General features: G+C 45.1%; 30 non-coding genes across 30 annotated transcripts; all 30 read right to left on the reverse strand.

Moving 5' to 3' along the window:
• Window positions 1-955: 955 nt before the first annotated feature.
• TRNAL-CAG (transfer RNA leucine (anticodon CAG)) lies at window positions 956-1,039 on the reverse strand. Its single transcript has one exon. It is a non-coding gene; the product is annotated as a tRNA-Leu (tRNA).
• A 5,161-nt stretch (window positions 1,040-6,200) lies between these two features.
• TRNAL-CAG (transfer RNA leucine (anticodon CAG)) lies at window positions 6,201-6,284 on the reverse strand. Its single transcript has one exon. It is a non-coding gene; the product is annotated as a tRNA-Leu (tRNA).
• A 301-nt stretch (window positions 6,285-6,585) lies between these two features.
• TRNAL-CAG (transfer RNA leucine (anticodon CAG)) lies at window positions 6,586-6,669 on the reverse strand. The gene has a single exon. It is a non-coding gene; the product is annotated as a tRNA-Leu (tRNA).
• A 302-nt stretch (window positions 6,670-6,971) lies between these two features.
• Window positions 6,972-7,055, reverse strand: TRNAL-CAG (transfer RNA leucine (anticodon CAG)). Its single transcript has one exon. It is a non-coding gene; the product is annotated as a tRNA-Leu (tRNA).
• A 310-nt stretch (window positions 7,056-7,365) lies between these two features.
• TRNAL-CAG (transfer RNA leucine (anticodon CAG)) lies at window positions 7,366-7,449 on the reverse strand. The gene has a single exon. It is a non-coding gene; the product is annotated as a tRNA-Leu (tRNA).
• Window positions 7,450-7,760: 311 nt separating this feature from the next.
• TRNAL-CAG (transfer RNA leucine (anticodon CAG)) lies at window positions 7,761-7,844 on the reverse strand. Its single transcript has one exon. It is a non-coding gene; the product is annotated as a tRNA-Leu (tRNA).
• Window positions 7,845-8,151: 307 nt separating this feature from the next.
• Window positions 8,152-8,235, reverse strand: TRNAL-CAG (transfer RNA leucine (anticodon CAG)). Its single transcript has one exon. It is a non-coding gene; the product is annotated as a tRNA-Leu (tRNA).
• A 309-nt stretch (window positions 8,236-8,544) lies between these two features.
• Window positions 8,545-8,628, reverse strand: TRNAL-CAG (transfer RNA leucine (anticodon CAG)). Its single transcript has one exon. It is a non-coding gene; the product is annotated as a tRNA-Leu (tRNA).
• Window positions 8,629-9,329: 701 nt separating this feature from the next.
• On the reverse strand, window positions 9,330-9,413 carry TRNAL-CAG (transfer RNA leucine (anticodon CAG)). Its single transcript has one exon. It is a non-coding gene; the product is annotated as a tRNA-Leu (tRNA).
• A 310-nt stretch (window positions 9,414-9,723) lies between these two features.
• On the reverse strand, window positions 9,724-9,807 carry TRNAL-CAG (transfer RNA leucine (anticodon CAG)). The gene has a single exon. It is a non-coding gene; the product is annotated as a tRNA-Leu (tRNA).
• Window positions 9,808-10,115: 308 nt separating this feature from the next.
• On the reverse strand, window positions 10,116-10,199 carry TRNAL-CAG (transfer RNA leucine (anticodon CAG)). Its single transcript has one exon. It is a non-coding gene; the product is annotated as a tRNA-Leu (tRNA).
• A 307-nt stretch (window positions 10,200-10,506) lies between these two features.
• On the reverse strand, window positions 10,507-10,590 carry TRNAL-CAG (transfer RNA leucine (anticodon CAG)). The gene has a single exon. It is a non-coding gene; the product is annotated as a tRNA-Leu (tRNA).
• A 309-nt stretch (window positions 10,591-10,899) lies between these two features.
• Window positions 10,900-10,983, reverse strand: TRNAL-UAG (transfer RNA leucine (anticodon UAG)). Its single transcript has one exon. It is a non-coding gene; the product is annotated as a tRNA-Leu (tRNA).
• Window positions 10,984-11,681: 698 nt separating this feature from the next.
• On the reverse strand, window positions 11,682-11,765 carry TRNAL-CAG (transfer RNA leucine (anticodon CAG)). Its single transcript has one exon. It is a non-coding gene; the product is annotated as a tRNA-Leu (tRNA).
• A 308-nt stretch (window positions 11,766-12,073) lies between these two features.
• TRNAL-CAG (transfer RNA leucine (anticodon CAG)) lies at window positions 12,074-12,157 on the reverse strand. Its single transcript has one exon. It is a non-coding gene; the product is annotated as a tRNA-Leu (tRNA).
• Window positions 12,158-12,467: 310 nt separating this feature from the next.
• TRNAL-CAG (transfer RNA leucine (anticodon CAG)) lies at window positions 12,468-12,551 on the reverse strand. Its single transcript has one exon. It is a non-coding gene; the product is annotated as a tRNA-Leu (tRNA).
• Window positions 12,552-12,859: 308 nt separating this feature from the next.
• TRNAL-CAG (transfer RNA leucine (anticodon CAG)) lies at window positions 12,860-12,943 on the reverse strand. Its single transcript has one exon. It is a non-coding gene; the product is annotated as a tRNA-Leu (tRNA).
• Window positions 12,944-13,253: 310 nt separating this feature from the next.
• Window positions 13,254-13,337, reverse strand: TRNAL-CAG (transfer RNA leucine (anticodon CAG)). Its single transcript has one exon. It is a non-coding gene; the product is annotated as a tRNA-Leu (tRNA).
• Window positions 13,338-13,647: 310 nt separating this feature from the next.
• Window positions 13,648-13,731, reverse strand: TRNAL-CAG (transfer RNA leucine (anticodon CAG)). Its single transcript has one exon. It is a non-coding gene; the product is annotated as a tRNA-Leu (tRNA).
• Window positions 13,732-14,042: 311 nt separating this feature from the next.
• TRNAL-CAG (transfer RNA leucine (anticodon CAG)) lies at window positions 14,043-14,126 on the reverse strand. The gene has a single exon. It is a non-coding gene; the product is annotated as a tRNA-Leu (tRNA).
• Window positions 14,127-14,433: 307 nt separating this feature from the next.
• TRNAL-CAG (transfer RNA leucine (anticodon CAG)) lies at window positions 14,434-14,517 on the reverse strand. The gene has a single exon. It is a non-coding gene; the product is annotated as a tRNA-Leu (tRNA).
• A 5,367-nt stretch (window positions 14,518-19,884) lies between these two features.
• TRNAL-CAG (transfer RNA leucine (anticodon CAG)) lies at window positions 19,885-19,968 on the reverse strand. The gene has a single exon. It is a non-coding gene; the product is annotated as a tRNA-Leu (tRNA).
• Window positions 19,969-21,062: 1,094 nt separating this feature from the next.
• Window positions 21,063-21,146, reverse strand: TRNAL-CAG (transfer RNA leucine (anticodon CAG)). Its single transcript has one exon. It is a non-coding gene; the product is annotated as a tRNA-Leu (tRNA).
• A 307-nt stretch (window positions 21,147-21,453) lies between these two features.
• Window positions 21,454-21,539, reverse strand: TRNAL-CAG (transfer RNA leucine (anticodon CAG)). Its single transcript has one exon. It is a non-coding gene; the product is annotated as a tRNA-Leu (tRNA).
• A 310-nt stretch (window positions 21,540-21,849) lies between these two features.
• On the reverse strand, window positions 21,850-21,933 carry TRNAL-CAG (transfer RNA leucine (anticodon CAG)). Its single transcript has one exon. It is a non-coding gene; the product is annotated as a tRNA-Leu (tRNA).
• A 699-nt stretch (window positions 21,934-22,632) lies between these two features.
• TRNAL-CAG (transfer RNA leucine (anticodon CAG)) lies at window positions 22,633-22,716 on the reverse strand. The gene has a single exon. It is a non-coding gene; the product is annotated as a tRNA-Leu (tRNA).
• A 309-nt stretch (window positions 22,717-23,025) lies between these two features.
• On the reverse strand, window positions 23,026-23,109 carry TRNAL-CAG (transfer RNA leucine (anticodon CAG)). The gene has a single exon. It is a non-coding gene; the product is annotated as a tRNA-Leu (tRNA).
• A 307-nt stretch (window positions 23,110-23,416) lies between these two features.
• TRNAL-CAG (transfer RNA leucine (anticodon CAG)) lies at window positions 23,417-23,500 on the reverse strand. Its single transcript has one exon. It is a non-coding gene; the product is annotated as a tRNA-Leu (tRNA).
• A 307-nt stretch (window positions 23,501-23,807) lies between these two features.
• On the reverse strand, window positions 23,808-23,891 carry TRNAL-CAG (transfer RNA leucine (anticodon CAG)). The gene has a single exon. It is a non-coding gene; the product is annotated as a tRNA-Leu (tRNA).
• A 306-nt stretch (window positions 23,892-24,197) lies between these two features.
• Window positions 24,198-24,281, reverse strand: TRNAL-CAG (transfer RNA leucine (anticodon CAG)). The gene has a single exon. It is a non-coding gene; the product is annotated as a tRNA-Leu (tRNA).
• Between the last annotated feature and the right edge of the window lie 275 nt (window positions 24,282-24,556).

A 24,556-nucleotide genomic window follows, 5' to 3' on the forward strand; every position in this document is an offset into this window, starting at 1 on the left:
ACTTTCTTCGCGAAAAAAATTGAAAGTAATGAACGCTGCGGAAATTCATTTTTGTGCCGACAGGTATACACATTTATCTGTATTATGACTCCTAAATGTCTGTACCGGTACGCCCAGCCACCTAGCTGATAAACAATAGTCATTACTCACACAGCTGAAGCAAAGCTTAAGTGCCATAATTGGGATTCGAACCCACGCCCGGAAGTCCGGAATGCGACCTGAACGCAGCGCCTTGGACCGCTCGGCCATCCTGACACGCGGTTTGGCTGCTTTTGTCGAGAAATAAAACATATGACTAAAGTTTATTTAAAAAGAGAACAGGTATTGCGGGCCATAGATGTGTAAATGACATCACATGGCTATTTTCAAAACTGGCCTATCAAGCGCGCTGGAGTTTTCGTCGCGAAAAAAAGTGAAAGTAGTAACGCTGCGGAAAAGAATTTTTGTGCCGATAGGTGTTGAAATTTATCTGTATTATGACTCCTAAATGTCTGTACCGGTACGCCCAGCCACCTAGCTGATAAACAATAGTCATTACTCACACAGCTGAAGCAAAGCATAAGTGCCGTAATTGGGATTCGAACCCACGCCCGGAAGTCCGGAATGCGACCTGAACGCAGCGCCTTGGACCGCTCGGCCATCCTGACATGCGGTTCAGCTGCTTTTGTCGAGAAATAAAACATATGACTAAAGTTTATTGAAAAAAAGAACAGGTATTGCGCACGATAGAAGGAGTAATTGACATCACATGGCTATTTTCAGAAGTGGCCTATCAAGCGCGTTGAAATTTTCGTCGCCAAATAATGAAAGTAATGAACGCCGCGGAAAAAAAATTTTGTGCCGATAGGTATACACATTTATCTCTATTATGACTCCTAAATGTGTGTACCGGTACGCCCAGCAACCTTGCTAATAAAATATAGTAATTACTCACACAGCTGAAGCAAAACATAAGTGTCAGAAGTGGGACTCGAACCCACGCCCGTAAGTCCGCACTGCGACCTGAACGCAGCGCCTTGGACCGCTCGGCCATCCTGACTTTTTTTTTTTTCTTTATTGCCTGTTTTCGGCTCACGTAAACAATATACATATTAACTGATACACAACACAATCCAAAACATTGTAAAAACCGTGGCTCAAATGATGTGGCCACGCATCTGTTAAAATGTTTTTATCGTCGATAGTAATTCGACGCGCGGCAACCATTCTGGGGGAAATTCCTCCAACTTTTGTTCATCCACAAAATTTCTTATATACTCTTTGAAGTACTGGGTGGGTGCTCGTGCATCTACATCAAAGTGCATGGCTGCCATCCTGGATTTCCAAATGCTATGAAGAGCCATAAGCATTATCATATCATATGGGGTACCATCGTCACTTTGTATTTGCAAATAGCGGATGCCATATGCATCAATGGGGAAATCTTTTTTGATCGTGCGCTGGAGCACGTCCCAAAGAAAAACAGCATCCCAGCAGTCAATGAATACATGCTCAATTGTCTCCTCCTTTCTGCATATTATGCAATGCGTGCCCCAAGGAACGTAAAACCCCTTTGCAGCCATCCAGGTTTTGACGGTCAGCGTACCGGTATGTAATTTAAAAAAGAAATTCTTAGCACCTGGCGATATTTTCATCGCCTTGACGCGCTTTAGTACAGTGTGGCCATGGCATACATTGTAAAGGGACCGATACAAAGGCACTGGTAAAAACACATCACGTAGGTCCTTGTACAACTTTCTTCGTCGGACTTGACTCAAGTATTCAAGTGAAAACCGCACTGACAGAAACCTACAAGAAAGTACAACTTCGCGGAGAAAGCCATAAACACCACCAGGTACGCTGCAGGTTGATACAACCATGTTAGGCAAGTGTTGCCCCAGGCGAAGTTGACAGACAGTGCGAAGGAATGGGTTGTCGACGTCTCTAAAGAAACAAAATCGATTGACTACCTGTCTTAAAAACAAATGCGACAAGCCGAGTCCTCCATTTCGCACTCGAAGAAATAAATTGGTCCGACTCGATCTTTCCCAAGACGATTCCCACACAAAGACAGCGAACACACGGTGAAATTTTTGGATGTTTACCCTTGAACAATGTAAGACTTGTAAGATATACCAAATTTTACTCACTAAGAATATGTTGCAAATTGTGGCTTTAGAAAACATAGACCAGTTCCAGCCATTCCACTTGTTCACTCTTTCCCGCAGGTTATCCACTTGGCTCCTCCAGTACGAGTCGCTGTCTTTGTAGCATTCGAGGGGGGCACCCAAGTATTTCACCGGTGTCGTAACAAACCTTATGCTGGCAAAACTGTCTGGGGTTTCTGCCCAGTCACCGTGCCAAAAGCCAAGGCATTTTCCCCAGTTTACAGCGCTGCCACTTGCAACACAGAAGTTAGTAACGCATTTGACAGCATCTGCTATGCTGTCAGAGTCCGCGCAAAAAATGGCAATATCGTCTGCATACGCCAACAGTCGGACTTCAACCTCGTGCAGCTTAAACCCACGAACACAGTCATTCTTTATGACACTCAAACAAAAGGACTCTATGTACAAACAAAACAATAGTGGTGAGAGAGGACAACCCTGACGGACCGAACGCTTGACTGGGATGCGCTTCCCCACCACCTTGTTAACGATTAGCCGCGTTGAGCAGTCTCGGTACGCCATGACAACCCCCTCTTTGATTATTTTCCCTAAATTCACATAATCTAGGATGCACAGCAGAATTTCATGAGGCACCCTGTCAAAAGCCTTCTCGAGGTCGATTTGCAGCATTGCGATTCGCGCACCAATAGCGTCGCAACATTCGAGGATGCTCCGGGCTGCGTTTATATTCGTGAGGATAGTTCGACCTTTAATGCCGCACGTCTGATGCGGCCCCACGAGCTCCGTAATGACTGTTTGCAACCTTTTAGCTAGGATTTTCATGAATATCTTGTAATCTCCATTAGTGAGGCAGATTGGGCGGTAAGAATTTACTTTGCGCAGTGCAACGGGGTCTTCCGATTTTGGTATAAGAACAGTGTGAGATGATGAAAAAGACGGGGGTAATATTTTCAGCTCGAATGCCTCATTATAAACGTCGGCTAAGACTGGTGTTATTTCAAACTTAAAACACTTATAAAAGGCGGAAGTCAGACCATCAGGGCCAGGCGATTTCCCGGGATGCATACTTTCAATAGCACTGTTAACTTCCTCTTCCGAAATGGGTTCCTCCAATAATTCTTTTGCATTATTGTCAAGCTTTGGCATCAGCGGTAAAAAATCTTTTTTAAAACGATCGACATCAACTGAGCTGGCGGCAAATAAACCATTGAAGTGCTCAAAGAAAGCACGCTCGATAACATCTGCGACATCGCTGACCTCACCCTCGTGTTCAATTTCTGTTATCTGATTACGACGCGCATGCCACTTTTCTGAGCCCAACGCCCTTTTTGACGGTGCTTCTGCCGTTATCAGTCGCTCGGCTCTTGCCCGAACCATAGCACCGCGGTATCTTTCGACATCAAACCGCTCAATTTTACTTTTCAACGCGCGAATATCTTCAAGAAACATGCCGGGCATTCTACATTCTTCGAGGAGCAATTTTTCCAGGTTTCTGCGCATGAGCTTTTCTTCTGCTCCTTTTTCTCTGCTTATAGCGCTCGAGCGTTCCAAAGCCTTCAATTTAACGACCTGCTTGAAGTTCTCCCATTTTTCTCTAAACGTCTTTTTACTGCGAACTTTCATTTTTTCAACTTCCGTCATTACTTCCTCCATAAATTTTTCATCACTCAGCAGATTCGAATTCGATTTCCATAGTTGCCACTCGAAGGCCCTTTTCGTTTCTTTCGTGCTAGCTACTACAAAGCTAACCAAGCAGTGGTCACTAAATGAAACGGCGTTAACACGGTATGCCTTGCAAATCGGTACCAATTCTACACTCACGTACGCCCTATCTAGTCGGGCATGGCTGGCTGCCTGAAAGTGGGTGTACTGCATAGTCCGGCCACCACCGAGACATTCAGCCACATCCTCCAAACCATGTTCTCTTACCATATCGCTTAAGACAGCCGTACTTGCATCCCTGTAAGGTCGTTCGCTAGTTTTGTCTTTGGCTGAAAGGACGCAGTTGAAATCGCCAATAATGATTAGGAGCCTATTACATTTGGTATACTGCTTCAGTCGTTCGAAAAATATGCGTCTTTCGTCAGTGACAGTCGGTGCGTACAAGCATATTACGCGCCATTCCAATCCCGAAAACAAAAGATCACAAACAATGAGCCGACCAGACGGACATGACGTTGACGCTTCTACTTTAGCACCCAGACTCTGTCTGACGAACAAAACGCAACCAGAAGAAGTCCCTATGGCATGGCTAACTACAACAGAATACCGCGGCAAGAATTGGCGCACCATGCCCCCAGTTTCATCGTCACCATGGACTTTAGTCTCTTGGACTGCCAGCATGTCAAGGTCGAGGTCACTTACTAGCCGATAAAGTTGACATTGTTTTCTCCGTGAGGCCAGGCCACGCACATTTAAAGTGGCCACACGGATTGAATTTTCTATTTGCACCATTGTAAGGCTACGAAAAACCCAGGGGCATGGCGCTTACCTTACAACTGCAATTCCTTCCTGAACGCCTTGTCCCAGTACAGTCCTTAAGTTGGCGAAGGCGGCGTTTCCGCCGTCTTGCGCTCCGACGAAATGTTTGGCCGTGGCCGGATGGTAGGCCGCCGAGCGGGAGTCGTCTTGGCGGGTGGTTCGTCCGGCGAGGCAGCAGTGGTGCCCTTCTCTTTTTTCCCTTCGTCACGGGGACGCTTCCCCGTCACAGTGCCACTGTCGCTTTCAATCCCAGTCATCGGTTCAGCCTCAGAGGGGGTCTCGTCTGCTGAGCCAAGACACGTGTCGCCGGTGCTGCTTGCATCCACCTTTTCACTACTTTCGCCTACGCCTTCATATGGAAGCCCGGCGTCGGGCTTACCTGGTGCTTCACACACGCCCTCTTCTTGACGGCATGACGACCCATCTTCCACAGCACAGCTCGGGTTAACTCCTGCTGTTTCTTCCGAGTCTGCTTCGTCCATGAGGTGCTCCAGTGCATCACTTTCCTCGCTGGTCCAGTCACACTGGCATATGTCTTCGCGCAGTCGGCGTCTTCGTGGCCGAAGCGGCGACAACGACTGCAGCGGGGTACTCGGCAGTCGCGACGTATGTGACCGGTACTCTTGCACCGTAGGCACAATGGTGCACGGCCTGGAACGACAACGAGAGTCAGCTCTCCGGCAATCTTGAGCTGGTGCGGAATGTCATCCACCTTGACGTCGGAGTGCAGCTTTAGTCCCACAGACCGCGTCGTTGAGCCCTTTTCTGTGATGCCCGGAGCTCGCCACTTCTCCCGTTTCACTTCGAACACTTTCCCATAGAGAGTCAAGGCAACACGCACGTCTTCGTCGGTCACGCCGTACAGCAACCAGTGAAGCTTCAAGCTAACCTCGCGGTTATTTGGGTCAATGAGCAAACATGGGCGATCCTTTACCTTCACATCGATGGCGGAGAGCAACTTCCGAGCAGCCTCAGCACTCGTCAGTGTCACAGCCCATACGTGGTTCATTTGATACGCCCCCAACGCCAAAACGTCGTCGAGCGCACCAAGCTTGGCCAAAGTGTCCCGGTAATCTTCCACGCGGTAAGGCCGGGCTCTCGGGTCACCATGCATGAAAACGGTATTCGCAGCGATGCGTCCGGAAGGCAGATTGGGCAAAATCACCTGATAATCGTCGGCGCTAGGCGCAAAAACCCTGTCACCGCGGCCCGGTCGGGCCGCTGATACCGCTCCGTCGGAGCCGAACATTCCGCGACCGTATCGCTCCAAAGCTGGAAGTGGAATCCTCGGCCATCCTGACAAGCGGTTCAGCTGCATTTGTCGAGAAATAAAAGATATAACTAAAGTTTATTTAAAAAAAAGAACAGGTATTGCTCGCGATAGAAGGAGTAAATTACATCACATGGCTATTTTCAAAACTGGCCTATCAAGTGCGCTGGAATTTTCGTCGCGAAAAAAAGTGAAAGTAATGAACGTTTTGGAAAAATGTTTTGTGCCGATAGGTATTCACATTTTTCTGTATTATGAGTCTTAAATGTCTGTACCGGTACGCCCAGCCACCTAGCTAATAAACAATAGTCATTACTCACACAGCGGAAGCAAATTATAAGTGCCAGAATTGGGAATCGAACCCACGCCCGGATGCCCGGACTGCGACCTGAACGCAGTGCCTTGGACCGCTTGGCCATCCTGACATGCCGTTTGGCTGCTTTTGTCGAGAAATAAAAGATATGACTAAAGTTTATTTAAAAAAAGAACAGGTATAGCGCGCGATAGAAGGAGTAAATGCCATCACATGGCTATTTTCAAAAGTGGCCTATCAAGCGCACTGGAGTTTTGGTCACGAAAAAAAGTGAAATGAACGCTGTGGAAAAATATTTTTGTGCGGTATTAATATTTATCTGTAATAAGACTACTAAATGTCTGTACCAGTACGCCCAGCCACCTAGCTAATAAACAATAGTCATTACTCACACAGCTGAAGCAAAACATAAGTGTCAGAAGTGGGATTCGAACCCACGGCCGGAAGACCGGACTGCGACCTGAACGCAGCGCCTTGGACCGCTCGGCCATCGTAACGGTTTGGCTGCTTTTGTCGAGAAATAAAACATGACTAAAGCTATTTAAAAAAGAACAGGTATTGCGCGCGTTAGAAGCAGTAAATGACATCACATGGCTATTTTCAAAAGTGGCCTATCAAGCGCGTTGGAATTTTCGTCGCGAAAAAAAGTGAAAGTAATAAACGCCGTGGGAAAGAATTTTCGTGCCGATAGGTATACACAATTCTCTGTATTATGACTCCTAAATATCTGTACCAGTACGCCCAGCAACCTTGCTAATAAACAATAGTCATTACTCACACAGCTGAAGCAAAACATAAGTGTCAGAATTGGGATTCGAACCCACGCCCGTAAAACCGGACTGCGACCTGAACGCAGCGCCTTGGACCACTCGGCCATCCTGACATGCGGTTTGGCTGCTTTTGTCGAGAAATAAAACATATGACTAATGTTTATTTAAAAAAAGAACAGGTATTGCTCGCGATAGAAGGAGTAAATGACATCACATGGCTATTTTCAAAACTGGCCTATCAAGCGCGCTAGAGTTTTCGTCGCGAAAAAAAGTGAAAGTAATGAGCGCTGTGGAAAAGAAATTTTGTGCCGATACGTATTCACATTTATCTGTATTACGACTCCTAAATGTCTGTACCAGCACGCCCAGCCACCTAGCTTATAAACAATAGTCATTACTCACACAGCTGAAGCAAAACATAACTGTCAGAAGTGGGACTCAAACCCACGCCCGGAAGTCCGGACTGCGACCTGAACGCAGCGCCTTGGACCCCTCGGCCATCCTGACATGCGGTTCGGCAGCTTTTGTCGAGAAATAAAAGATATAACTGAAGTTTATTTAAAAAAAAGAACAGGTATTGCGCGCGATAGAAGGAGTGAATGCCATCACATGGATATTTTCAAATGTGGCCTATCAAGCGCGCTGGAGTTTTGGTCGCGGAAAAAGTGAAAGTAATGAACGCTGTGGAAAAAAAATTTTTGTGCCGATAGGTATTCACATTTATCTGTAATATGACTCCTAAATGTCTGTACCGATGCGCCCAGCCACCTAGCTAATAAACAATAGTCATTACTCACACAGCTGAAGCAAAACGTAAGTGTCAGCAGTGGGATTCGAACCCACGCCCGGAAGACCGGACTGCGACCTGAACGCAGCGCCTTGGACCGCTCGGCCATCCTGACATGCGGTTTGGCTGCTTTTGTCGAGAAATAAAACGTATGACTAAAGCTTTTTAAAAAAGAACAGGTATTGCGCGCAATAGAAAGAATAATTGACATCACACGGCTATTTTCAAAAGTGGCCTTCAAGCGCACTGGCACTTTCGTCGCGAAAAAAATTGAAAGTAATGAACGCTGCGGAAATTCATTTTTGTGCCGACAGGTATACACATTTATCTGTATTATGACTCCTAAATGTCTGTACCGGTACGCCCAGCCACCTAGCTAATAAACAATAGTCATTACTCACACAGCTGAAGCAAAACATAAGTGTCAGAAGTGGGATTCGAACCCACGCACTGAAGACCGGACTGCGACCTGAACGCAGCGCCTTGGACCGCTCGGCCATTCTGACATGCAGTTTGGCTGCTTTTGTCGAGAAATAAAAGATATGACTGAAGTTTATTCAAAAAAAGAACAGGTATTGCGCGCGATAGAAGCAGTAAATGACATCACATGGCTATTTTCAAAAGTGGCCTATCAAGCGCGCTGGAAGTTTCGTCGCGAAAAAAAGTGAAAGTAATGAACGTTGTGGAAAAGAATTTTTGTGCCGATAGGTATTCACAATTCTCTGTATTATGACTCTTAAAGTCTGTACCGGTACGCCCAGCCACCTAGCTAATAAACAATAGTCATTACTCACACAGCTGAAGCCAAACATAAGTGTCAGCAGTGGGATTCGAACCCACGCCCCGAAGACCGGACTGCGACCTGAATGCAGAGCCTTGGACCGCTCGGCCATCCTGACATGCGGTTTGGCTGCTTTTGTCGAGAAATAAAACATATGACTAAAGTTTATTTAGAAAAAGAACAGGTATTGCTCGCCATAGATGTGTAAATGACATCACATGGCTATTTTCAAAACTGGCCTATCAAGCGCGCTGGAGTTTTCGTCGCGAAAAAAAGTGAAAGTAATGAACACTGTGGAAAAGAATTTTTGTGCCGATAGGTGTTGAAATTTATCTGTATTATGACTCCTAAATGTCTGTACCGGTACGCCCAGCCACCTAGCTGATAAACAATAGTCATTACTCACACAGCTGAAGCAAAGCATAAGTGCCATAATTGGGATTCGAACCCACGCCCGGAAGTCCGGAATGCGACCTGAACGCAGCGCCTTGGACCGCTCGGCCATCCTGACTTGCGGTTTGGCTGCTTTTGTCAAGAAATAAAAGATATGACTAAAGTTTATTTAAAAAAAGAACAGGTATTGCGCGCGATAGAAGGAGTAATTGACATCACATGGCTATTTTCAAAAGTGGCCTATCAAGCGCGCTGGAATTTTCGTCGCCAAAAAATGAAAGTAATGAACGCCGTGGAAAAGAAATTTTGTGCCGATAGGTATACACATTTATTTGTATTATGACTCCTAAATGTCTGTACCGGTACGCCCAGCAACCTTGCTAATAAACAATAGTCATTACTCACACAGCTGAAGCAAAACATAAGTGTCAGAAGTGGGATTCGAACCCACGCCCGGAAGACCGGACTGCGACCTGAACGCAGCGCCTTGGATCGCTCGGCCATCCTGACATGCGGTTTGGCTGCTTTTGTCGAGAAATAAAACATATTACTAAAGTTTATTTAAAAGAAGAACCGGCATTGCTCGCGATAGAAGGAGTAAATGACATCGCATGGCTGTTTTCAAAACTGGCCTATCAAGCGCGCTGGAGTTTTCGTCGCGAAAAAAAGTGAAAGTATTGAACGCTGTGGAAAAGAATTTTTGTGCCGATAGGTATTCACATTTGTCTGTATTATGACTCCTAAATGTCTGTACCGGTATGCTCAGCCACCTAGCTAATAAACAATAGTCATTACTCACACAGCTGAAGCAAAACATAGGTGTCAGAAGTGGGATTCGAACCCACGCCCGGGAGACTGGACTGCGACCTGAACGCAGCGCCGTGGACCGCTCGGCCATCCTGACATGCAGCTCGGATGCTTTTGTCGAGAAATAAAACATAACTGAAGTTTATTTAAAAAAAAGAACAGGTATTGCTCGCGATAGAAGGAGTAAATTACATCACATGGCTATTTTCAAAACTGGCCTATCAAGTGCGCTGGAATTTTCGTCGCGAAAAAAAGTGAAAGTATTGAACGTTTTGGAAAAATGTTTTGTGCCGATAGGTATTCACATTTTTCTGTATTATGAGTCTTAAATGTCTGTACCGGTACGCCCAGCCACCTAGCTAATAAACAATAGTCATTACTCACACAGCGGAAGCAAAGCATAAGTGCCAGAATTGGGAATCGAACCCACGCCCGGATGCCCGGACTGCGACCTGAACGCAGCGCCTAGGACCGCTCGGCCATTCTGACATGCGGTTTGGCAGCTTTTGTCGAGAAATAAAACATATGACTAAAGCTATTTAACAAAGAACAGGTATTGCGCGCGATAGAAGCAGTAAATGACATCACAAGGCTATTTTAAAAAGTGGCCTATCAACCGCACTGGAGTTTTCGTCGCGAAAAAAAGTGAAAGTAATGAACGCTGTGGAAAAGAATTTTTGTGCCGAAAGATTTCACATTTATCTGTATTATGACTCCTAAATGTCTGTACCGATACGCCCAGCCACCTAGCTAATAAACAATAGTCATTACTCACACAGCTGAAGCAAAACATAAGTGTCAGAAGTGGGATTTGAACCCACGCCCGGGAGACAGGACTGCGACCTGAACGCAGCGCCTTGGACCGCTCGGCCATCCTGACATGCGGTTTGGCTGCTTTTGTCGAGAAATAAAACATATGACTAAAGTTTATTTAAAAAAAGAACAGGTATTGCTCGCGATAGAAGGAGTAAATTACATCACATGGCTTATTTAAAAACTGGCCTATCAAGCGCGCTGGAGTTTTCGTCGCGAAAAAAAGTGAAAGTAATGAACGCTGTGGAAAAGAATTTTGTGCCGATAGGTATTCACATTTATCTGTATTATGACTCCTAAATGTCTGTGCCGGTACGCCCAGCCACCTAGCTAATAAACAATAGTCATTACTCACACAGCTGAAGCAAAACATCGGTGTCAGAAGTGGGATTCGAACCCACGCCTGGAAGACCGGACTGCGACCTAAACGCAGCGCCTTTGACCGCTCGGCCATCCTGACAAGCGGTTCAGCTGCATTTGTCGAGAAATAAAAGATATAACTAAAGTTTATTTAAAAAAAAGAACAGGTATTTCGCGCGATACAAGGAATAAATGCCATCACATGGCTATTTTCAAAAGTGGCCTATCAAGCGCGCTGGAGTTTTGGTCGCGAAAAAAAGTGAAATGAACGCTGTGGAAAAAAATTTTTGTGCCGATAGGTATTCACATTTATCTGTATTATGACTCCTAAATGTCTGTACCGGTACGCCCAGCAACCTTGCTAATAAACAATAGTCATTACTCATACAGCTGAAGCAAAACATAAGTGTCAGAAGTGGGATTCGAACTCACGCCCGGAAGACCGGAATGCGACCTGAATGCAGCGCCTTGGACCGCTCGGCCATCCTGACATGCGGTTTGGCTGCTTTTGTCGAGAAATATACGTATGTCTAAAGTTTATTTAAAAAAAGAACAGGTATTGCTCGCGATAGAATGAGTAAATGACATCACATGGCTATTTTCAAAACTGGCCTATCAAGCGCGCTGGAGTTTTCGTCGCCAAAAAAATGAAAGTAATGAACGCCGCGGAAAAAAAATTTGTACCGATAGGTATACACATTTATCTGTATTATGACTCCTAAATGTCTCTACCGGTACGCCAAGCCACCTAGCTAATAAACAATAGTCATTACTCACACAGCTGAAGCAAAACATAACTGTCAGAAGTGGGATTCGAACCCACGCCCGGAAGTCTGGACTGCGACCTGAACACAGCGCCTTGGACCGCTCGGCCATCCTGACATGCGGTTCGGCCGCTTTTGTCGAGAAATAAAACATATGAGTAAAGTTTATTGAAAAAAAGAACAGGTATTGCGCGTGATAGAAGGAGTAATTGACATCACATGGCTATTTTCAAAAGTGGCCTATCAAGCGCGCTGGAATTTTCGTCGCCAAAAAATGAAAGTAATGAACGCCGCGGAAAAGAAATTTTGTGCCGATAGGTATACACATTTATTTGTATTATGACTCCTAAATGTCTGTACCGGTACGCCCAGCAACCTTGCTAATAAACAATAGTCATTACTCACACAGCTGAAGCAAAACATAAGTGTCAGAAGTGGGATTCGAACCCACGCCCGGAAGACCGGACTGCGACCTGAACGCAGCGCCTTGGATCGCTCGGCCATCTTGACATGCGGTTTGGCTGCTTTTGTCGAGAAATAAAACATATCACTAAAGTTTATTTATAGGAAGAACAGGCATTGCTCGCGATAGAAGGAGTAAATGACATCACATGGCTGTTTTCAAAACTGGCCTATCAAGCGCGCTGGAGTTTTCGTCGCGAAAAAAAGTGAAAGTATTGAACGCTTTAGAAAAGAATTTTTGTGCCGATAGGTATTCACATTTGTCTGTATTATGACTCCTAAATGTCTGTACCGGTATGCTCAGCCACCTAGCTAATAAACAATAGTCATTACTCACACAGCTGAAGCAAAACATAGGTGTCAGAAGTGGGATTCGAACCCACGCCCGGAAGACTGGACTGCGACCTGAACGCAGCGCCGTGGACCGCTCGGCCATCCTGACATGCAGCTCGGATGCTTTTGTCGAGAAATAAAACATAACTGAAGTTTATTTAAAAAAAAGAACAGGTATTGCTCGCGATAGAAGGAGTAAATTACATCACATGGCTATTTTCAAAACTGGCCTATCAAGTGCGCTGGAATTTTCGTCGCGAAAAAAAGTGAAAGTAATGAACGTTTTGGAAAATTGTTTTGTGCCGATAGGTATTCACATTTTTCTGTATTATGAGTCTTAAATGCCTGTACCGGTACGCCCAGCCACCTAGCTAATAAACAATAGTCATTACTCACACAGCGGAAGCAAATTATAAGTGCCAGAATTGGGAATCGAACCCACGCCCGGATGCCCGGACTGCGACCTGAACGCAGTGCCTTGGACCGCTTGGCCATCCTGACATGCCGTTTGGCTGCTTTTGTCGAGAAATAAAAGATGTGACTAAAGTTTATTTAAAAAAAGAACAGGTATAGCGCGCGATAGAAGGAGTAAATGCCATCACATGGCTATTTTCAAAATTGGCCTATCAAGCGCGTTGGAATTTTCGTCGCGAAAAAAAGTGAAAGTAATAAACGCCGTGGGAAAGAATTTTCGTGCCGATAGGTATACACAATTCTCTGTATTATGACTCCTAAATATCTGTACCAGTACGCCCAGCAACCTTGCTAATAAACAATAGTCATTACTCACACAGCTGAAGCAAAACATAAGTGTCAGAATTGGGATTCGAACCCACGCCCGTAAGACCGGACTGCGACCTGAACGCAGCGCCTTGGACCACTCGGCCATCCTGACATGCGGTTTGGCTGCTTTTGTCGAGAAATAAAACATATGACTAATGTTTATTTAAAAAAAGAACAGGTATTGCTCGCGATAGAAGGAGTAAATGACATCACATGGCTATTTTCAAAACTGGCCTATCAAGCGCGCTAGAGTTTTCGTCGCGAAAAAAAGTGAAAGTAATGAGCGCTGTGGAAAAGAAATTTTGTGCCGATACGTATTCACATTTATCTGTATTATCACTCCTAAATGTCTGTACCGGCACGCCCAGCCACCTAGCTTATAAACAATAGTCATTACTCACACAGCTGAAGCAAAACATAACTGTCAGAAGTGGGACTCAAACCCACGCCCGGAAGTCCGGACTGCGACCTGAACGCAGCGCCTTGGACCCCTCGGCCATCCTGACATGCGGTTCGGCTGCTTTTGTCGAGAAATAAAAGATATAACTGAAGTTTATTTAAAAAAAAGAACAGGTATTGCGCGCGATAGAAGGAGTGAATGCCATCACATGGATATTTTCAAATGTGGCCTATCAAGCGCGCTGGAGTTTTGGTCGCGAAAAAAGTGAAAGTAATGAACGCTGTGGAAAAAAAATTTTTGTGCCGATAGGTATTCACATTTATCTGTAATATGACTCCTAAATGTCTGTACCGATGCGCCCAGCCACCTAGCTAATAAACAATAGTCATTACTCACACAGCTGAAGCAAAACATAAGTGTCCGCAGTGGGATTCGAACCCACGCCCGGAAGACCGGACTGCGACCTGAACGCAGCGCCTTGGACCGCTCGGCCATCCTGACATGCGGTTTGGCTGCTTTTGTCGAGAAATAAAACGTATGACTAAAGCTTTTTAAAAAAGAACAGGTATTGCGCGCAATAGAAAGAATAATTGACATCACACGGCTATTTTCAAAAGTGGCCTTCAAGCGCACTGGCACTTTCGTCGCGAAAAAAATTGAAAGTAATGAACGCTGCGGAAATTCATTTTTGTGCCGACAGGTATACACATTTATCTGTATTATGACTCCTAAATGTCTGTACCGGTACGCCCAGCCACCTAGCTAATAAACAATAGTCATTACTCACACAGCTGAAGCAAAACATAAGTGTCAGAAGTGGGATTCGAACCCACGCCCTGAAGACCGGACTGCGACCTGAACGCAGCGCCTTGGACCGCTCGGCCATTCTGTTTTTTTTTTTTTTTTTTTTCTTTATTGCCGGCTTCGCACAAAAGAAATACAATTTACGATCACTTTTAAACGAGTTTAAAAAAACACCAGCCTGGCTGTGACTGGTTTCATTTAAAACTGCTTCATTGTAGCCAACACATTCAACAACGACACCCATTCAGGTCTTTCTTCTCTGGAAGATAACACGTCTCTTATGTATACAATACTTTCCGTGAAGTATTCATGCGCACATCGGGCATCTTTATCTACGTGTCTTACTGCCATTCTAGTTCGCCACACGCTGTGAAGCACAAGCAACATAAACATATCATAAGGCACACCATCCTCATTTTCTACAGCCAAGAATCTAATACCGTGTGGTGTGATAGGCAAGTCCTTTTTCAAGGTACGCTGCAGAATGTCCCACAGAAAAACAGCATCCCAGCAATCAAGAAAAATGTGGTTGACAGTCTCGGGTTTCTTACAGATAAGGCAGTCCATCGACCACGGAACAAAGAAACCCTTTTCCTGCAACCATGGTTTTACGGGCAATGTTCCGCTGTGCAGCTGAAAAAAAAATGTCTTTGCACTTGCGCGTACGGTCATCATTTTCACTCTCTTCAATACGTCACGTTCAGCACCAACCTGGTATACTGATCTGTAGATAGGCTGAGGCAGCATTACGTCACGTAAATCTCTGTAAAGACGTTTTCTCTTTACAACAGATAAATATTCCATTGAAAATCTCACTTTCAGTATTTCATATGCCATTATAACTTCTCTTAAATATCCACGTAGGTTACATTTCACAGACATACTTGATACCACATAATCAGGAATCTTATTAGAAAGTACAATTTGTAGAAATGTTCTCACAAACGGGTTACATTGGTCGCGTAAAAAAATATATCTGGACACAATTTGCTTGAGGAAGAGGTGAGCCAATCCTAAACCACCATTTCTTAGTGAATGAAATAAGTTTGTTCGACTCGTACGCTCCCAAACCGACCCCCAAACAAACACAGCTAAGACTCGATGCAATTTCTGCACATTTGCTCTTGACATAAATAGGAACTGCAGAACATACCATACTTTGCAAACAATGAACCAATTGCATGCAGTCGCTCTAGAAAACATAGAAAGTTCCCTACCACCCCAGTTTCTTGTCTTCTCACGAGTGCTCTCACATATCTCTTTCCAGTAATCATCCGTGTTTTTGTAATGCTGGAGGGGTACTCCGAGATACTTCGTCGGTACAAGTGACCAGTTCATATTTGCAAAGTTTTGTGGGGTGGTCTCCCAAGAACCATGCCACAAGCCTAGGCATTTGTCCCAGTTTACTGCACTGCCTGTCATCTTGCAAAAATAGGCCACATGACGTATCACTTCACTGACACTTTCCTTATCGCTACAAAACACGGCAATATCGTCGGCATATGTTAGCATTTTAACTTCACTGTTCATTAGCTGATACCCTTTTATTGTTTCATTGCTAATAATCTTCATGCAGAAAGGTTCCATATATATTGCAAATAATAAAGCCGAAATGGGATCACCTTGCCGCACACCGTTTGTCACTTGAAAGCTTTCAGTAAGTCGCCCATTAATTACAAGACTCGTAAAGCACTCTCTATAGGCCATTTTTACCCCTTCCAAAATGACAGACCCTACATTAACATATTCTAGTATCAAAAAAAGGATATCATGATTTACACGGTCAAAGGCTTTTTCCAGATCTAATTGCAACATTGCAACCTTGCTACCAAACACATCGCAACTCTCCAGCACGCTTCTCGCTACATGAACATTTGTATTTATTGTGCGTCCTTTTATACCACAAGTCTGGTGTGGTCCAACTAGTATTTTCATCATCCTTTGCAACCTGCCTGCAAGAACCTTCATAAACACTTTATAGTCTGTGTTGGCTAAACTGATTGGTCGGTACGACTTGACGGACAATAATTTTTTGGGGTCGTCAGTTTTCGGTATGAGTATTACGTGCGTCTTTTTAAATGAGCCGGGCAGAACCTTTAATCTTATAGCCTCCGTGAAGACACGATGTAAGGCAACAGAAATAACACCTTTAAAAGTCTTGTACAATGCGGCACCAAATCCATCAGGTCCCGGTGCTTTGCCAGCCGCTAGGTCGTCAATAGCCTTTTCTATTTCGGACACTTCAATCGCTATCTCCAGCTGCTCTCTCTCGTTATCAGAGAGCTTTGGTATCAAATGCAGAAACTGATCCTCAAACCCTTCCTCTGCCTTCACTTTTCGGCCAAGTAAGCCTCGGAAATATTCAACAAATACTTGCTCAATTGCTGTCGCTTCACGTACAATACCGCTATCAGTTGCAATCGCTTTGATTTCATTTCGCTTGGCGTATCTTTTTTCATCCCCAAGTGCACGCTTTGTTGGTGTTTCGCCGAGAGATAATTTTTCTGCACGTGCCCTTATCACCGCACCTCTATATTCTTCAATGTCAATTGCCTCCAATTGGTTTTTTAACTGCCTTATTTCTTTTGTGTACTTTCCTGGCATTTTACTTTCTAGGCTCAATGCAAAGTCTAACTGACATTGCAAATCTTTTTCTTTTTCCTTTTTGGCTCTATGTAACACACCGGATCTTTCTATGGCTTTCATCTTTGTTACCTCCTTAAAACGCTCCCAGGCTTCAATCACGTTCGCTTGAGGCTCGGCTAACATTTGGTTAATGGAATCCTGCACAGCTTCAACGAACAATTCATCTTTTAATAATAAGTCGTTTAATTTCCACACGTCCCAGTTAAAGCGTGTCTTCTTCTTTTTATACCCTATAGTGAACATTACTAAACTGTGGTCACTGAAAGACACACTTTTTACTTCATAATTCGAACATACTCGCATTAACTCTACTGACACATAGGCTCTGTCTAGCCTCGCATGGCTTTCGTTCTGAAAGTGTGTGAAGTGCTCTTCTGCAGAGAACACATCACCAACATCTTCGAGATGACAATCTTGTACAATAGTGCAGAGTAGCGCTGCACTTTGGTCTTTTATGGCTGCTTTTTTTGCTCTGTCCTGAGGGTTGCAAACACAATTAAAGTCGCCGAGCATAATGACAATCCTGCCACAGCTAAGAAAAGTCTGTAAATTCTCAAACAATAATTTACGTTCAACTTCTTTGTTCGGTGCGTAAACACAGACAACTCGCCATTTTTTATTATTATATGTAAAATCGCAAACTATGAATCTCCCAGTACTAGACACAGTTACAGTCTCCTCAACTATACCAATAGAATTTTTAAGGAACAGTGCACAACCCGCCGACATTCCAACGGCATGAGACACACACACATCATACCGGGCTCTAAAAGGGGACACCATTCGGTCAGTCTGATCTTGCCCTTCAACTTTTGTTTCCTGAATGGCAATAACATCGAGATCACATTCAAGCATCAAACGACTTAATTGATACTGCCTTCGTCGAGCGGCAAGTCCCCTGACATTGAGAGTCGCAACTCTCAATTCTGCTTCGACGCTCATAGCCATTAGGACGTGAATGGCCGTCCCGGCCACATGGTTCTCACCTCTGATGCTCCTTTATCACCATCAGGTCCAAGGTTCGATATGGTCTGATAGGTCCCCTTTCTTTTGATCACAAAAGTAGAGCGCCACGCACGTTTCACGCAGCACATTATGCACACTTCACCACTGCGCTCCATTTGTTGGTGCTTCCGCCGGGTCAATACTTGTGTCACTTAATCCAGACCCCCACCTTACGGGGGCTTTTGATCTGCAGGGGGCCCCGCTGAAGGCCCCTTCTGTTGATGATCTGTCAGTCGCTGATGCAATGTCTGCTGATTCGGCACTGGTTGCTGCTGCGGCGGTTGTGTCTGTTGCACCTGGGTTGGTGGGAGGTTCTCGGCTATTCGACGTTCGCTGAGGATGTTAGGTGCCGGTCTACGGCGCACGTTCATCGCCTTGGCCGGTGGTTGTTCCACTTCTTTCGTTGTAGCAGCCTTCTCGCCTTCCGCGTCTTCCCTGGGCCTTTTACATGTATTTGACGTGTCCATGTTTTCCGACATTTCTTCCTGTGCTGCAAGCGCCGTTATATCTTGTGTGTTCCTCGTGGATTGCACGTCTTTTGTAGAACCCTTGTCTTTGTTAAGCGTCGTCTCAGCACCTGTGGGGCGTGGCGTAAGGGGCGTCAACTTGGGTTTCGGTTCCTCCCGACGCGCCCCTATCAGCTCTTCTGCTTCAGCCTCGTCCATGTGATGCTCGGAAAGTTCTTCGCCCCCCGCGGGCCCTGCTACACTTGCATATGTTCTCATACAGCCGCTCTCATTATGCCCAAAACGCCGACACACTGTACAACGTGGGGCTCGGCAATCCCTCCTAATATGACCTGTTCCGCGGCAACGCAGGCATAGCGGTGCTCTTCCCGCGACGACAACTAGCGTGAGGTCTCCGGCAATCCGCAACTGATGTGGGAGGTCATCCACCGTGAGGCCAGCTTTGAGCCTGATGCTCACCACTCGCGTCGAAGAGCCTTTGTCCGTGCATCCATACACGCGCCAGCGCTCTCGCACTATTTCGTTCACCTTGCCATAAGGAGCCAACGCTGCCCTCACCTCGTCGTCAGGAACGTTAAACAATAGCCAGTGTATCTTCAGCTTCGTATCCTGGTGGTTAGGGTCGATAGTGATACAGCGCTGGTTCTTCACCACAATGTCCCCAGCATCGAGTATTCTCTTCTTGCCCTCCTCGTCCTTGAAAGTGATGGCCCAAACATGATTCATTTGGTACGCCCCCAAGGCAGCAACCTCGGGAAGCAAAGCCAAACGAATAAGAGCGTCCCTGAAATCCTCAACGCGATACGGCCGCGCCTTGATATCGGCGTGCAAAAAGACAGTATGCAGCGTTGAATCATTTGATGGCAGTCGGGGCAAAATAATCTGATAATCCTGTGACGATTCGTCCATGTTCCTGGTACCACGACCGAGCTGGGCCGTTGATGCCGCTCCGATATCGCCGGAGCTCATGCCGCCACGTCCGTACACTACGGTGCCCGGAAGTGGAATCGACGCTCGGCCATTCTGACATGCAGTTTGGCTGCTTTTGTCGAGAAATAAAAGATATGACTGAAGTTTATTCAAAAAAAGAACAGGTATTGCGCGCGATAGAAGCAGTAAATGACATCACATGGCTATTTTCAAAAGTGGCCTATCAAGCGCGCTGGAAGTTTCGTCGCGAAAAAAAGTGAAAGTAATGAACGTTGTGGAAAAGAATTTTTGTGCCGATAGGTATTCACAATTCTCTGTATTATGACTCTTAAAGTCTGTACCGGTACGCCCAGCCACCTAGCTAATAAACAATAGTCATTACTCACACAGCTGAAGCCAAACATAAGTGTCAGCAGTGGGATTCGAACCCACGCCCCGAAGACCGGACTGCGACCTGAATGCAGAGCCTTGGACCGCTCGGCCATCCTGACATGCGGTTTGGCTGCTTTTGTCGAGAAATAAAACATATGACTAAAGTTTATTTAGAAAAAGAACAGGTATTGCTCGCCATAGATGTGTAAATGACATCACATGGCTATTTTCAAAACTGGCCTATCAAGCGCGCTGGAGTTTTCGTCGCGAAAAAAAGTGAAAGTAATGAACGCTGTGGAAAAGAATTTTTGTGCCGATAGGTGTTGAAATTTATCTGTATTATGACTCCTAAATGTCTGTACCGGTACGCCCAGCCACCTAGCTGATAAACAATAGTCATTACTCACACACCTGAAGCAAAGCATAAGTGCCATAATTGGGATTCGAACCCACGCCCGGAAGTCCGGAATGCGACCTGAACGCAGCGCCTTGGACCGCTCGGCCATCCTGACATGCGGTTTGGCTGCTTTTGTCGAGAAACAAAACATATGACTAAAGTTTATTTAAAAAGAGAACAGGTATTGCTCGCCATAGATGTGTAAATGACATCACATGGCTATTTTCAAAACTGGCCTATCAAGCGCGCTGGAGTTTTCGTCGCGAAAAAAAGTGAAAGTAATGAACGCTGTGAAAAAGAATTTTTGTGCCGATAGGTGTTGAAATTTATCTGTATTATGACTCATATAGGTCTGTACCGGTACGCCCAGCCACCTAGCTGATAAACAATAGTCATTACTAACACAGCTGAAGCAAAGCACAAGTGCCATAATTGGGATTCGAACCCACGCCCGGAAGTCCGGAATGCGACCTGAACGCAGCGCCTTGGACCGCTCGGCCATCCTGACATGCGGTTCAGCTGCTTTTGTCGAGAAATAAAACGTATGACTAAAGTTTATTGAAAAAAAGAACAGGTATTGCGCACGATAGAAGGAGTAATTGACATCACATGGCTATTTTCAGAAGTGGCCTACCAAGCGCGTTGAAATTTTCGTCGCCAAATAATGAAAGTAATGAACGCCGCGGAAAAGAAATTTTGTGCCGATAGGTATTCACATTTGTCTGTATTATGACTCCTAAATGTCTGTACCGGTATGCTCAGCCACCTAGCTAATAAACAATAGTCATTACTCACACAGCTGAAGCAAAACATAGGTGTCAGAAGTGGGATTCGAACCCACGCCCGGAAGACTGGACTGCGACCTGAACGCAGCGCCGTGGACCGCTCGGCCATCCTGACATGCAGCTCGGATGCTTTTGTCGAGAAATCAAACATAACTGAAGTTTATTTAAAAAAAAAGAACAGGTATTGCTCGCGATAGAAGGAGGAAATGACATCACATGGCTGTTTTCAAAACTGGCCTATCAAGCGCGCTGGAGTTTTCGTCGCGAAAAAAGTGAAAGTATTGAACGCTGTGGAAAAGAATTTTTGTGCCGATAGGTATTCACATTTGTCTGTATTATGACTCCTAAATGTCTGTACCGGTATGCTCAGCCACCTAGCTAATAAACAATAGTCATTACTCACACAGCTGAAGCAAAACATAAGTCTCAAAAGTGGGATTCGAACCCACGCCCGGAAGACCGGACTGCGACCTGAACGCAGCGCCTTGGATCGCTCGGCCATCCTGACATGCGGTTTGGCTGCTTTTGTCGAGAAAACAAAAATATTACTAAAGTTTATTTAAAAGAAGAACAGGCATTGCTCGCGATAGAAGGAGGAAATGACATCACATGGCTGTTTTCAAAACTGGCCTATCAAGCGCGCTGGAGTTTTCGTCGCGAAAAAAAGTGAAAGTATTGAACGCTGTGGAAAAGAATTTTTGTGCCGATAGGTATTCACATTTGTCTGTATTATGACTCCTAAATGTCTGTACCGGTATGCTCAGCCACCTAGCTAATAAACAATAGTCATTACTCACACAGCTGAAGCAAAACATAGGTGTCAGAAGTGGGATTCGAACCCACGCCCGGAAGACTGGACTGCGACCTGAACGCAGCGCCGTGGACCGCTCGGCCATCCTGACATGCAGCTCGGATGCTTTTGTCGAGAAATCAAACATACCTGAAGTTTATTTAAAAAAAAGAACAGGTATTGCTCGCGATAGAAGGAGTAAATTACATCACATGGCTATTTTCAAAACTGGCCTATCAAGTGCGCTGGAATTTTCGTCGCGAAAAAAAGTGAAAGTAATGAACGTTTTGGAAAAATGTTTTGTGCCGATAGGTATTCACATTTTTCTGTATTATGAGTCTTAAATGTCTGTACCGGTACGCCCAGCCACCTAGCTAATAAACAATAGTCATTACTCACACAGCGGAAGCAAATCATAAGTGCCAGAATTGGGAATCGAAGCCACGCCCGGATGCCCGGACTGCGACCTGAACGCAGCGCCTAGGACCGCTCGGCCATTCTGACATGCGGTTTGGCTGCTTTTGTCGAGAAATAAAACATATGACTAAAGCAATTTAACAAAGAACAGGTATTTCGCGCGATAGAAGCAGTAAATGACATCACAAGGCTATTTTAAAAAGTGGCCTATCAACCGCACTGAAGTTTTCGTCGCGAAAAAAAGTGAAAGTAATGAACGCTGTGGAAAAGAATTTTTGTGCCGAAAGATTTCACATTTATCTGTATTATGACTCCTAAATGTCTGTACCGGTACGCCCAGCCACCTAGCTAATAAACAATAGTCAATACTCACACAGCTGAAGCAAAACATAAGTGTCAGAAGTGGGATTTGAACCCACGCCCGGAAGACAGGACTGCGACCTGAACGCAGCGCCTTGGACCGCTCGGCCATCCTGACATGCGGTTTGGCTGCTTTTGTCGAGAAATAAAACATATGACTAAAGCTTATTTAAAAAAAGAACAGGTATTGCTCGCGATAGAAGGAGTAAATTACATCACATGGCTTATTTAAAAACTGGCCTATCAAGCGCGCTGGAGTTTTCGTCGCGAAAAAAAGTGAAAGTAGTGAACGCTGTGGAAAAGAATTTTGTGCCGAAATGTATTCACATTTATCTGTATTATGACTCCTAATTATCTGTGCCGGTACGCCCAGCCACCTAGCTAATAAACAATAGTCATTACTCACACGGCTGAAGCAAAACATAGGTGTCAGCAGTGGGATTCGAACCCACGCCCGGAAGACCGGACTGCGACCTGAACGCAGCGCCGTGGACTGCTCGGCCATCCTGACATGCAGTTCGGCTGCTTTTGTCGAGAAATAAAACATGACTGAAGTTTATTTAAAAAAAGAACAGGTATTGCGCGCAATAGAAGGAGTAATTGACATCACATTGCTATTTTCAAAAGTGGCCTATCAAGCGCGCTGGAATTTTCGTCGCGAAAAAAAGTGAAAGTAATGAACGTTTTGGAAAAATGTTTTGTGCCGATAGGTATTCACATTTTTCTGTATTATGACTCTTAAATGTCTGTACCGGTACGCCCAGCCACCTAGCTAATAAACTATAGTCATTACTCACACAGCGGAAGCAAAGCATAAGTGCCAGAATTGGGAATCGAACCCACGCCCGGATGCCCGGACTGCGACCTGAACGCAGCGCCTAGGACCGCTCGGCCATTCTGACATGCGGTTTGGCTGCTTTTGTCGAGAAATAAAATATATGACTAAAGCTATTTAACAAAGAACAGGTATTGCGCGCGATAGAAGCAGTAAATGATATCACAAGGCTATTTTAAAAAGTGGCCTATCAACCGCACTGGAGTTTTCGTCACGAAAAAAGTGAAAGTAATGAACGCCGCGGAAAAGAAATTTTGTGCCGATAGGTATACACATTTATCTGTATTATGACTCCTAAATGTCTGTACCGGTACGCCCAGCCACCTAGCTAATAAACAATAGTCATTATTCACACAGCTGAAGCAAAGCATAAGTGCCAGAATCGGGATTCGAACCCACGCCCGGAATCCAGGACTGCGACCTGAACACAGTGCCTTGGACCACTCGGCCATTCTGACATGCGGTTTGGCTGCTGTTGTCGAGAAATAAAACATATGACTAAAGCTATTTAAAAAGAAGAGGTATTGCACGCGATAGAACCAGTAAATGACATCACAAGGCTATTTTCAAAACTGGCCTATCAAGCGCGCTGGAGTTTTCGTCGTGAAAAAAAGTGAAAGTGATGAACGCTGTGGAAAAAAATTTTGTGCCGATAGGTATTCACATTTCTCTGTATTATGACTCCTAAATGTCTGTACCGGTACTCCCAGCAACCTAGCTAATAAACAATAGTCATTACACACACCGCTGAAGCAAAGCAAAAGTGCCAGAATTGGGATTCGAACCCACGCCCGGATGCCCGGACTGCGACCTGAACGCAGCGCTTTGGACCGCCCAGCCATCCTGACATGCGGTTTGGCTACTTTTGTCGAGAAATAAAACATATGACTAAAGCTATTCAAAAAAGAACAGGTATTGCGCGCGATAGAAGCAGTAAATGACATCACATGGCTATTTTAAAAAGTGGCCTATCAACCGCACTGGAGTTTTCGTCACGAAAAAAGTGAAAGTAATGAACGCCGCGGAAAAGAAATTTTGTGCCGATAGGTATACACAATTATCTGTATTATGACTCCTAAATGTCTGTACCGGTACGCCCAGCCACCTAGCTAATAAACAATAG

This window comes from Rhipicephalus microplus, chromosome X (genome assembly GCF_043290135.1).
Source record: "Rhipicephalus microplus isolate Deutch F79 chromosome X, USDA_Rmic, whole genome shotgun sequence".
In the NCBI taxonomy this organism is placed as follows: Eukaryota; Metazoa; Arthropoda; class Arachnida; order Ixodida; family Ixodidae; genus Rhipicephalus; species Rhipicephalus microplus.